This window comes from Amborella trichopoda, chromosome 5, assembly GCF_054954075.1.
Source record: "Amborella trichopoda isolate Santa Cruz 75 chromosome 5, AtrichopodaSantaCruz75HAP2 v2.0, whole genome shotgun sequence".
Lineage (NCBI taxonomy): Eukaryota > Viridiplantae > Streptophyta > Magnoliopsida > Amborellales > Amborellaceae > Amborella > Amborella trichopoda.
The window spans coordinates 5,720,987-5,734,592 of record NC_142340.1 but is presented as its reverse complement, the minus strand read 5'-3'; positions in this window follow the sequence as shown (position 1 = coordinate 5,734,592).

Below are 13,606 nucleotides of genomic sequence, written 5' to 3'. Positions count from 1 at the left end.
CATAAATTTTTGATCGAAACAAATACTAAAATGACATCATATTCAAACTCCGTCTCTGTCTCTAAAACTCCATCTCTCTCTCTCTTTTTGCTTCTTGGTGAGTTTACCAGCCAAAGGGTTTAGCTTGAGCTCGAACACGAGCACACTTTCTTATATGAGAGAGATGTAGTTTTAGAAAAAGAGATATAGAGTTTTAGAGGGAGAGATGGAATTTGGGTTTTAGATAGAGATGGAGTTTTAAAGAGAGAGAGAGCGATAGAGTTTGAGTCTTAAAATATGAACCTTTACCGATCAGGAAGGACCTATCCTTCATTGAGCAGCCAATTTTGATACTGGATAGAAGGGTGCAAGTATTGCGTAATAAGGAGATTCCTTTAGTCCGTGTATTATGGCAGTACCATTCAAGAGAAGAGTCGACTTGGGAACGAGAAGACGAAATCAGAGAAAAATACCCCTATCTTTTTCAGTAATCAGGTACACAAATTTAAAGGACTAAATTTCTTTAAGGAGGGAAGAATGTAACAATCCTAAAATTTCAAAAAAAAAAAGGGAGAAAATATGCTTTTAAATAAGTGATGTTCTGTTTGAATATGATGGTCCTTGAGGACCATCACTATTTTCAAAAGATTTGCCTTTGCCTTTACTTTTTTTCTTTTGCCTGCTTTTGCCTCCTGCTGCTTGCAGCTGGCAACGTCCTTTAGCGGACGTGGTTTTCGTACGATAAAAGTCTGCTTTTAACGCGACACCGCAGGTATGAGGTAGAGCGTAATAAAACAATATAATAATACGTTATAAGAATTTAAATAGGGGATGTGAGCACTCCCACCTTAAAACAAAACTTTGAGATCTCTCTCTGGTCGAAACACAGTGAACTTCTCTCTCGAACCGAATTCTTTTATCGGAAGCTCCCTCTCAAATAATTGTGGGTAAGTGACATCGTCTTTCTGAAAAATAGTCTATTTTTAATAAATAGTGATATTTCCGTCTAGGATCTTTATTTTATCAGTTTTGTGTGTAAGTGACCTCATTGTCTCGAAAAAAAATCCATTCTTTTTAAAAATAAAATTAAATAATTATTTCTGCTTATTATCATGAATTTTAGGCGCGATAAATTTTATGCGCACGTGACCTTGTTATCTTCAAAAATAATATTTTTAATAAAAATTGTGATATTTTATCTATGTTAGAAATTTTGAATGCTGTAAATTAGAAAAATAAATTTATTTATTTTTCTTGTCTATTGTTAGAAATAAATGTGATATTTCTGCTTTTAGTAAAATTGTGATATTTCTTTCTACTGTTTTGAATATTTAGACAATGTAAAATTCATGTGCAAATGACTGCCTTATTATTTAAAAATTGACATTTTTGTAATTGATTATAGTATTGTTGTGAAATAACTACGGATTTATTTACTATGTAAGACCTTGCCATTGTAAATTTGTCCTATCAATAGATGTATATATGTTTTGTCCGTCACATCTCAGAAATAATAGTATTGTAAATTCTTGGGGTGTGACACCTTAAAATATATTTTCATTTTTAATTATAAAATTTAAAGCTTCAAAAATAATGTAGATCGAGCAAATCTATGAAAACTTGAGAATCTTAAAAATTGACAGTCAAAAAATGCATAACTAGATGCACTATTTCCAAAGCTTGAAATCTATTTCTTCTCATATCCATGCATCTTGATGTCAAGATGATCTATTTGAGGAATTTGGGCATCAAAATAACATCTTCTAGCGAAAGTTTTGAGGTTGGCTCTAATTTGATTGTTTAGAACCTCGGCTCCATATAAACTTTTTCCATATTTAAATATTATATATATATATATATATAATTTATTTAAATATTATTTAAATGTTATAATATTAAAATATATTAGTAATAATCATGACATTAAGTTAAAATTTGAATAATGCTTCATAATAATCATACTTATTAGTTAGAAGAAATATCCCCGTACCCTTTATTTTTTGTTTTCATATCTAAATAAAATTAAGAATTCAAAATATATCTTCTAACCCTCTCACTAACTTTACGTACTTTCAACTTTTTTTTAGCCCTAACAAATATAAAAAAAACACGCTCATTCTAAACCCTTCCTCTTTATATTCTCCAAAATTTATGTCTTTCACTCTCTTTCTTGAGATTCTCCCAAACCCTTTTTTTCTCTCTGTTTTTTTCCCTATTTTCTCTCTCTAGGTCTCTCACTCTATCTCTCTCTCTACCTCGTATTTTCCAAAACCCCTCTCTCTCAGATTGGGTTTCAAAAACAGGCACAATCTACATACAGTTAATCATCCATGTGAATAATATCTAACTAATCAATAGAAAAAAACATCCACAAAAATCAAGTAAATATACAATACAAAAAACCATGGAGAGAGTGAGAGTAGGAAAATAGGGAGAAAGAGAGTTTGGAGAAAGTCATGGAGAGAGAGATTTAAGAAAAAATGACGTGAAGAGAAATAAATGATGTTGTTTAGAAATGATATGTCTTTATTATATTTGTTTAGGGCAAAAAAATAGATTTAAAAGGGACAAAGTTAGCTTATGGGGTTATAGTATACAAGGCTTAAAATTTTACCCAATATATGTTTTGAAACCTTGGGTCTTTTGATATATAAAACTGAAAAATGAGGGGTATGAAGATATTCCTATTAGTTATTACTAATGAAACTGTAATTAACATCTTTATGATGAATGAATGATTACAATAAGTTTAATTAAGAGAAACTTGTAATAAAACGTTTCACCTTTTTTTTATTATCTAAATATAATTTATTATTGTTAATATACGCATACTTCAGGCATTTAGGATATCTACAAAAATTATATCCAAAAATAAGAGAATATATGTTGAATGGATAATTAAATTTTTGGGTAAAAATAGATAATTCAATTATATATATATATATATAATACTAATATGTAGATAATATCATATTATACTTAATAGATTTTTAATATTTTTAATATATTTAAATATAATTCTAATTATTGTTGTAATTAATATAATATTTAATACAATGTTTCAATTTGAAGAAAAAGAATTAATAGAATCACAATGATTAATTATAATCATGCTAATTATTATGACAAATAATATTACTTAACATATAATTGCAAAATTTCATTATTTTTGTGTAAACTTATATAACTGTCCTTGTCTGATTCAATACTAGTTAATTGTAACATTTAATAATAATTTAATATTGTTATGTAATTATCATAATTTTATTAATAATAAATAATTAAATAATAGAGAAATTTCGTATAGAACGTTAATTCTTCATATTATATTTCATGGTAGACCCTCTTTCCGGTTTTCTTTCAAGCGGCATAAGAAAACCCCTAAAAATTTCAACATACCCCATCATTTCTTGTCGCCCTCTTTTATTTCAACATACCCCATCATCTCTTATCTGCTCTTTTATTGACTTTTTATCATAAAAATTAAACCCAAAAATTTTTTTTATACCATTTCAACCAAAAAAACTTTTTTAATGAGTAGAAAGAGAAAACAAATGTTAAAACAGTTTTTAGGTTGAAATGGTATAAAAAGATTTGTTGGGACTAATTTTTATGGTCAAAAGTCAATAAAAAAAGGAAATAAGAGATGAAGGGGTGGGGTGAAATCTTTAGGGGTTTTCTCATGTCGTTTGAAAGAAAAACGGTATGAGCGTCTACGATAAAATAATATGAAGAATTACGGTTCTATATGAAAATTTTCTTAAATAATAATTAATTATGAAATGAATAAATATTGGTACATTATAATAAATTTAAGTTTATCTTAAATTAAATTTGGAATTTTGGTAAAACATTTAAATTTTTACCATGAAACATTAGTTAAGTGTAAAAATTATCAAATATGAGTGGTAAATTTTAAATTGAGAATAAGATATAATGGATATATATATATATATATATATATATATATATATATATATATATATATATATATATATATATATGATAATTTGATACAATAAGAGAAACAAACATCTTCCTATTATATGCATAACTTATCATTGTATTTACACATTTTATTCATGTTATCATGTTTTTATTACATGATTGTGTTTATATATTTAATATAGGACCTTGTTTCTATGCGGCCAGGACTGCATATGTAGAAATATGGGCCTCTTAATAAATTTATTTTGTAGATGGATTTTAAGACTTAATTTTGAAGGACATATAATATCTAACATGAAGATCATGAATATGAATAAATAAATAAAATTTTAAAACTAAAGATAATAATTTTAGTAAGAAAGCATTTGGACAATTAGTTTCCATTGTTTTTAGATGGCACACCTACTTGCATTCATCTTTAAGATGGATGCTTTATATATGTAGAAATGCGGTTCAGCCCATATGAAACATTTTTCTTTTAATATATATGACTATCTTTTTTTGAAACATTAATAATATTATTATCTTTACTAATATAATGGTACGTTGATTTAATAATAAATACATGATACTTTGGCAATATTGGTTTGGGTCATATTTATTAGGATATTAATTAAAGGGGCGTGAGAGATTAATTTATATAACATTCAAGGAGATGTACATTAATTGAGAGGGAGATTTACAGAGAGTACAAAGAAATAATATGGGATAAATTAAAATCAAGTGTATGAGTTTTAGAAATCAAAAAGACATTTGTCAAATTAATAAATAGGGACCTTCTCTCGCTTAATATAAAAAATAGATAGTTGTTATAAATTAAAAATAATAATAATAAACTTTAATATTTAACATTCATATTTTTTTTCATTTTTCTTTTTCCAAAACACTCTCTCGCTACGACATTTTGACTTTGGACTTTGAAGGGTCTCCTGAGAGCAGCTTCTGAAGCGTATTGAAAGTCCAAAATCCAATCACTTTGGAAAGTCACTTTGGATCTTCATGGTCGTAAGTTACTAGACTTCAAACTTTGACAATCTGAAATGAACTCTACAACTTTAGTAATGTAGAAAAATTTAGAAAACTCAAATTTTTATTTTTTCTTTATTTTTACTGGTTAGGAAGTTTTATGGGCTACATAATGCCATTAAGCCTTTTTCTTGTATTGGGTGAGAGGTGGGCGAAGATTATGGTCGACTAAGTCATCGGTCTTAGATAGGGTAAAAAGGATATAGATAAATTTTATTAATGTGTTTATCTTTTAATAATGTAGGCAACGTTTGCCTCTGAGAGTTTCTTGATTAGCTAAAATTGTCGGAAGAGATGGTATGGACATTTTCTAGATGGTTGAATTAAAAGGTGGGAAGTTATTCCTCCCAAATCACTATCTTTTTGTAGTTCAAATCTTTTAATACGCGAGGAGAGAGAAAATAGGGGAATGAAGAGAGTGAAGATATTGAGAGAGGCAAAGTACATGCAAATTACAGATAGAGGTCTTTTTTTTTTGTTATGATTTATCTTCTTTTTTAGTCTATTTAAAGGAAGATATTCCTTCAGTGTAAAACAGTGAATGAGAATTGAATAAAATTTGGTTACATTGGTTTTGGGTGGATTCCCTTGCAGACTTTGAAATGGTCTATTATCGCAATCTCTTTTATTTTTTTTTGTTCCCGTGTTACTTTTCTCCCTGCATTTGTTAGTATCAAAGCAAGTAAGATTGAGAGATCCGATCCAAAAATCTAGTTTTTTTACAATGCCACCAAAAGCTAATCAAGCTAATCCTACTCCTGCTATAGACGATCGCTGAGGACAAGCTATAGAAAATTTACTAGAGCCCTCGAGGACGTTCGAACCGAAGTATGTAAGATGAATCAAGGGATGCAATAATTGGATCAAAGGTTGCAACGGTTGGAAAGCAATGTTCACCATAAAGAAGGTGCTCGTAGCCACATTGATCCTGCACTAGTAGTCCCACGACAACCCAGGGTTGTTGATTTCGAGTGTAATGAAGATTATAAACCAGATTTGCGTCCTATATAGCGACCATGAGATTTTGGTATTAAAGTCGATCTCCCATAATTTCATGATAAGTTCCACATCGAAGCTTTTATTGATTGGTTAATTTCATGGTAAGCTCCACATCGAAGCTTTTATTAATTGGTTAAGTCCAGTTAAGAATTATTTTGAATGGAATGAATGGCCAGAGGAACGTAAGGTTAAGCTTGTTATTACCAATCTCCGCGGGTTCCGACTTCATAGTGGGAAGAAAAATTAATGATAGCCAAAAGAGAAAAATAAATTTAAAGAAAATTTTCTTCTTGTGGATCATGAACAAATTTTCTTTCAAGAACTCCAAATTCTTCGACAGAGTGAGAAAAAAAGTGAAAGATTATACTAGAGAGTTTTATCGATTAGTTGCTCAAAATAACGTCCAAGAAACGGAAGAACAAAAGGTTGCTCGACCTATAAATAGCCTTCAACCTACCATTAGAGATGGCGTTTTTCTACATCAACTATGGACTTTAATTGAAGCTTTTCAATTTGCTTTACAAGTAGAAATTAAATATCATTGAAACAAAAAATTTACACCTAGAAGGAGGTTTCACGCCAACCAAAGTTTAATGAAGAAAAAAAAAGATACAGCGAAGTTTACATGTTATCAATGCCACGAACCAGGACATCGTGCATATGAACATGCAAAAAGGAAGATAAAGATAGACTTGGTTAAGGAAGAGGATGAGGTTCTTCATGAATGTGCAAAAAAGAAGATAGAGGTACAATTGGCTAAGGAAGATGATGAGGTTCCATAAGAAGATCAAGTCCAAGAAATAGTCATAGATGGTGATGAAGGAGATCCACTTTGAATCAAGCTTAAGGCCAAACTTCTCCCAACCCCAGAAGAATGATACAAAAAACTTTAACAACTCAAATTTCTATTTTTTCTTTATTTTTATTGGTTATGAATTTTTATGGGCTACATAGTAGGGCGTAAAGCCTTTTTCTCATATTGGGTGAGAGGTGGGGAAGATTAGGGTTGACTAAGCCATTGGTCTTAGATAGGGTAAAAAGGATATAGATAAATTTTATTAGTGTGTTTATCTTTTAACAATGTAGTCAACGTTTGCGTTTGAGAGTTTTTTTATTAGCGAAAATCATGGTAAGAGATGGTATAGATATTTTCTAGATGATGGTTTTAGAGGGTGGTTTTAGAAGGTGGGAAGTTATTATGTTGGAACCCAAATCACTATCTTTTTGTAGTCCAAATCTTTTAAGACATGAGGAGGGAGAAAATAGGGGGATGAAGAGAGAGAATATAGGGAGAGAGGGCATGCAAATTAGAGAAAGATGTATTTTTTTAGTTATGGTTTATCTTTTTTTTTAGTCCATTTAAAGGGATATCTCCCTTTATTGTAAAATAGTAGATGAGAATTGAATAAAATTTGGTATAGAGATTGTTTTTGGAGTGGATTCCCTTGCAGACATTGAGATAATGTATATTATCTCAACAGTTTCTTTTTTTATTTTTATTGTTCCCATGTTATTTTTCTCCATGAATAATTAAGCCTTCAGGGTCCAAAGTTAGGACTTTGATTTGGACCCTGAAGGTCTAAAATCATAGTAAAAAAAATATTCTAGATGTAAAAAGTACCCACTTATGTATAAGGCATACAAGGCTCTTATTCCTAGCTTTAATTTCCTTTGAAAGGAAAGTTAGGAGAGCTTCAGGCGTAACATCACAACTTAGTTTTTTAAAAATTTGATCCAGATCAAATGACTTGGAGTTTTGGATTTTTATTTTTTCTTTAAAAGTTATTTTGTAGCGAAATTTGGGATTTGCTCACTTGTTATAGAGGCACACTTGATAAAAAGAAGAAAAAATATATTGGTGAAACAAAATGATCAAAATGCCCTAGAACTTGCTGGGTAATTTTGTCATTTTTTAGTTAGATTTTGTTTTTTTGCTAGGTGTGTGCCAATAAAGTCAGGGTACACTCCACAAATTTTAGGCAAAACTCATTTTTTTTAATATTGTTTTTTAAGCTATCATAGCTATCCAATCAGAACATATGATTGAGAATGGGTTCATATATATTTTTTTTATGTGGGTAGTGCAACATACAAAGGTTTTTGAAATGTTAAGAACTTCTCTATTTCCCATTATCAAAAGAAAGTTATATACTTTAAGAGCAATCTATAGCATACTCTCGACCATTGATGTTACTTATAATGTCTAAAAGTAATTGTGACCTTGTAATAAAAATTAATTATCTTAATTTATTCAATTTGATATTTATTAAATGTCTTTTTTTTAAGTGAAAACTTAAAAATAAGAGTTCTCCCATGTTTATTCTTATTTAGTTGTAGATTTTATGTTACATGACTGTTTACTTTTAGTACAAGAAAATCACAATCATTCTCAATTGTCATATGTCAAATCTAACAATTTGAGATATATTATGAAGTTCACGTTTGAATTTTGAGACTGGTCATTGTGACACCCCCTTATTGCCTAATACTAAATTTGATGGCCTTTGATAATTGTGAACTCCTTGTACTAGAGATAAATTATCTCATTTTTTGCTTTTTCTTACATTTAGGGACCTCTAGAGTGATTTTTTTTTAGTTTTTAGTAAAGTTTATATTACTTTTCCTTTTATGAAAAGTATTCATTAATTAATGTGAGGATAAATCACAAAGATAGTTTGTATTTCACTAGCGCATAAGATCTCATGTATTTAATAAGGAAAAAAGCTACCAATGTGTTTCACCTATAATGAATAACAAATGAGGTTATGTTCCCCATCATTAGATTTTGATTAGTTAGTTTAAAATATATGTTACTAGTTGAATTTTAATATTTTTGTACGTATCCGATTAAGATAAAATTTTGGTTGTGTACGACATATTATGTCCCACAAATCATCATTATCATCCAAGCCTTATCCCATTTTTTTGGAGTCGGCTACATGGATCTTGTTATGCTATTATGTTCTACCAAGGGTTGTAGCATCAGTCAGACCATAAGTCACTACATCTTTTCTCACATTTTCATCCATGTCTTTTCGTCATTCCCCTTGTCCTTTTAGAACTTTCTACTTGAATCAAATTACCCCTCCTACTCGGTGTTGTATTAGATCAATATTATATATGATCGACCCACTTAGGTCTATTTTTCATTATCTTATTGTTTATTGGAGCCATCCCTAAGTTTTCTCATAAGCATTCATTTCGAGTTCAATACATTTATGTCTTTCCATTCGTCCTTCTCAATATCATCATCTTAGCTATATGCATCTTATATTTGCTCGATCACTCGCTGTCACAACTTCATAGTGCGGCACGTAATTTTGTTCCATCAATAGTTAGTACATAGAATTGATAATTAGTACAATTCTATATGTCTCATTTGTTCTTGTAAATAGGTATAACAATACTTTTTCTCCATTTGTCTAATATTTTCTTTTTTTCTTATCTTGTTGAACAGATTCGTATATTCTCCCATGCACTTCCAAACTTCTATTGAAGTACGATGTAGTCCTAAATCCTTTCCTATGCTCATTCTTTTCAAAGCTTCTTTCACTTAAAAGATCCTAATCCCGCGAATGTATCTGACCTCCAACATCATTTATGTTAAAAGTTTCTCCTAACATTATGCTTCCAAAGTGTTTGTCATTTAACAATTTTAAAAACTGAATTCGTCACCTTTTGTTGACCTTTTCACTAAACTAGAAAAAAGTCTATCCTGAGATAATAGATCTTGACCTAAAATGCATAGTAATTTAGGTGATACTCACAATCATTAGATCTTGATGCGATCGCTAAAAATATATGTTACCACTAGAATTTTAATCTTTTTACACACATTGATTTAATATGAAACTTTAGGTGTATATACTTGAGAGCATCACATACAATATAAAACTATTAAAATATATAAAAAATTTAAGATAACCAAATTGCCAGCATCATTTTTCAAAAGTTGTCATTCTAAATTTTGTAAATTATGTTTTATATTTTTTCTATGTACCCTATTATTTAACACGTATGTACAAAGTTTCATCTTGATTTGTTGTAGATGAAAGATTAAAATTCAAATAGTAAAATATATTTTTAACAATATGATCAAGATCTAATGATTGGAAGCATGACGTAAACTACTATTCAATTAGGTCAAGATCTATTGTTAGCTTTATTCATATATTATGGTGCAGCCCGAATCAAAGTTTTGGGCCCACACCAGACCTAAATTGAGCCCAACCTAATTGCAGCCCTATGGGTTAATACTATAATGCTCCCAAAGAAGAGTATCCTAAGATACACTTTATATTTTGATAAGGATACTATCCAAATTTTAGATAGTAACTCGATCAACCTTAACCACCATGGAAGCCACTAACTCCATATTTGGCTTTCCGATAAATATGATGAAAGCTAACCACAATGGAAGCCACTAACTCCATCAACCTTAACCAAAAGGATCTAAGTTGCCAAGGATGCATAGAGATTTTTGAACACCAATTAAGATCACTTGAAAAATATTTCCAAAAATAGTTTCTAATGAGCTTGCTCATTTTTGCTTTTTGGATCTTAAATTCGGCTGTTTACTATTTTGAGCTCAAAACATAGAGGACGCGGTTAGCATGCGACCAAGCCCGCACATGTACAAATGCAGACTTGGCAATAAATATATTTTTAAATATAATTTGATCATAATTTTTAGATAATATATAATCTTTAACATGGAGATCATGAATATGAAGCAATAAATAAATTTTGAAAACTAGAAATAATAATCATATTAAAAAACATTCGAAGCATTAATTACAATTGTTTTTAGATAGACCACCTATTTGCATCCCTCTTTAAGATCGATGATTTATACTTCTGCTGTCCAGCCTGCATAAAACAATTGTTCAAATAGAGAAATTGTTTTTTCTCCCTACAAGCTAAAAGATCAATTTCCCTGTAGGATTTTTTTATAAAGACAAACCAAAACAAAGAAAAGATGTGTGTATAGCAAGTTGGGGCCAAATAGAAAAGTGAAACCTCTTCCCATCTCTCGCCTTCACTCTCTCTCTCCTCTCCCCTAACCCAACTCTCTTTCTCTTTATATATATATATATATATATATATATATATATATATATATATATAATTTTTATATCTTTTTTTTTCTACGCTCTCTTTTTCTCTATGCTCCTAGAAATCTCTTTCTACTTCCATCTTGCTCTATCCATTTCCTTCTTTCGCTATCTGTAGTATGTTTTCCTCTTCGGAGATTCATTGTATTTAACCCCTTTTCATTGTAAATGTATCTTCCACGATGCATCTAGATGCCATCCAAACAATACAAATCTATTTTATCTGAAATATTTCTTGCAATAAATATACTTCACAGGAAATAGTTTGTTCAAACAAAATTTTTTCATAGATCCAAATGTTGAAAAGATCTCTATAGAATAAGGTAAATCAATCAAGGGATTGTACAATATGAGATAAATTAGTCAAGGGATTATCTTTGTTACAAAGAGGTCACATGTACTCATAGTCTTTAAATGTCAAATTAGATGGCTTTGGATGCATCATGAAGTTTAGGATATTTTTTTGAATTTTGAGTCATCTCAATGACACTCTTATGACCACCCGATTTGAAATTTAATGGACAAGAATGTTTATGATCTCCTTGTACCAAAAATAAATAGTTTATTTATATGTGTTTTCACTAATTAAAGGGACTGTATACTATGAGACTATTTATCTTTGTTACAAGGGTGTCACAATTACGTCTAGTCCTTAGATAGCTCGAGATGTGTTTGAAGTTCAAGAATTTTTTTTTTTAATTTTAAATCATGTCAATGACACTCTTACAACTAGCCAGATTTAAAATATGACAAACCATAACACATGCGACCTCCTTGTACAAAAAGTAGATTGTCTCTCTGTATAGTTTTCTTTTATTAAATAAAAGTTTAATCTTTTCTTAAAAAATTGGCAATCCAAAATGGGAATAGCTAATCTGGATTGATAATCGGTACATGTCGAAACTGGGAATAGGTCCAATTCATTTGGAATCTTCAAGTTTCATCAATAAATTGGGTGATTTTGTTATGGAACCAAGTGATCTGGACCCATTGGAATGACTGGTTCCCACGTATTTTATTTTTGTTTTGTATATCTTTTTTAACCGATTCTCTCACACGGGATAATCGTTTTGATACGCCGATTGAGATCAACAATTTATCAATCCATACTTGAGTTTCTAGATGGCCAATTCACTTCGATTATCTGAGCATTAAAACACAATCAAACAAATGCATGAAATAATCACTCTAACAATTAGGAAAAGTGATATGTTAGTTTGGGGATGAGACCATCGCATGTCCATACGTTAAAAACTAGGCACTCAGATAGACAAAAGTAAAAAATTTAAAGGGTTATGCTAGGGTACTCACACTATGGCGTAATTTATCATTGTCCTCAACAAATTTTAGACTCTTCTATACCATTATTTTGTACATTGAGTTTTTTTTTAGTAAGGGTATTTTTAGTTATTAGGAGGGATATAACATCTACATAGGATGTGACATCATCTATATGGAGCATTAAATGTCACTGGTGTGCTCCATGCAGGTGATGTCACATTATATATGAATGATATCACATCCCTCCTAATGACAAAAAATACGCTTATTAAAAATTGTCTCATATACAAAACCAGGGTATAAAGGTCGAAAATGCCTCATATAAAAAAAGGTGCAGACCATCAAATTAGAGCCTACCTTCAAATAGTGTCGAGAAATGTGATTTCAACAATTGAAATCTTTGTGATAGCCTTTAAATATATTTTCATCTTTATTTATAAAGTTTAAAGCTTCAAACATAGTGTAGATCAATAGATCTATAAAAACTTGAAAATCATGAAAATTGACAGTTACAAAATGCGATACAAAATTCCCTATTTCCAAAGCTTGAAATCCATTTTTTTTTCATGCCTATGCATTTTGATGTCTAAATAATCAATTTGAGGATATTTGGGCATCAAAACAACCTCTTCTAGTGAAATGTTTGAGGTAGGCTCAAATTTGATTGTTTAGAGCCTCGGCTTGTCACACCCCAAGAATTTACAATACTGATATTCTTGAGATGTGACAGTCAAAACATATATATATTTCTTGATAGGACAAATTTACTGTGGCGAATTCTTACAAGGTAACAAAAAAAAGTTAGCACAACAACAATATCTTCCAAGGTTGATCTTAGCTAGCACTCAAAATGAATCCGCATTTATCCTGAAAAAAATGTTTACCATAATCCAGATAGGTCAACTTAATCCCTGGAGGTCCACTTATAGCTCACCGGCGTACTGGATGAGTCCACTTAATCCCTATCGGCGTCCCGGATAGGTCCACTTATACCTCACCGGCGAATCGGATGAGTCCACTTGCATACTTAAAGTATTTCTAAATCTCTTTAAACATTCGAAAGCAGCAATATCATGTACTCAACATATCACTGAAATCATTAATATGAATCTCACTGAAACCATTAATAACATTCACTTTTAATAACATTTCAAAAATAACCAATCAAATATTTTGGGCTCAAATTTAGAAAGGTAGCAGTTCGTAAAGACATTCTAGCATAATTGCCAATTTAATATATATAGAAAAACTCTTATAGA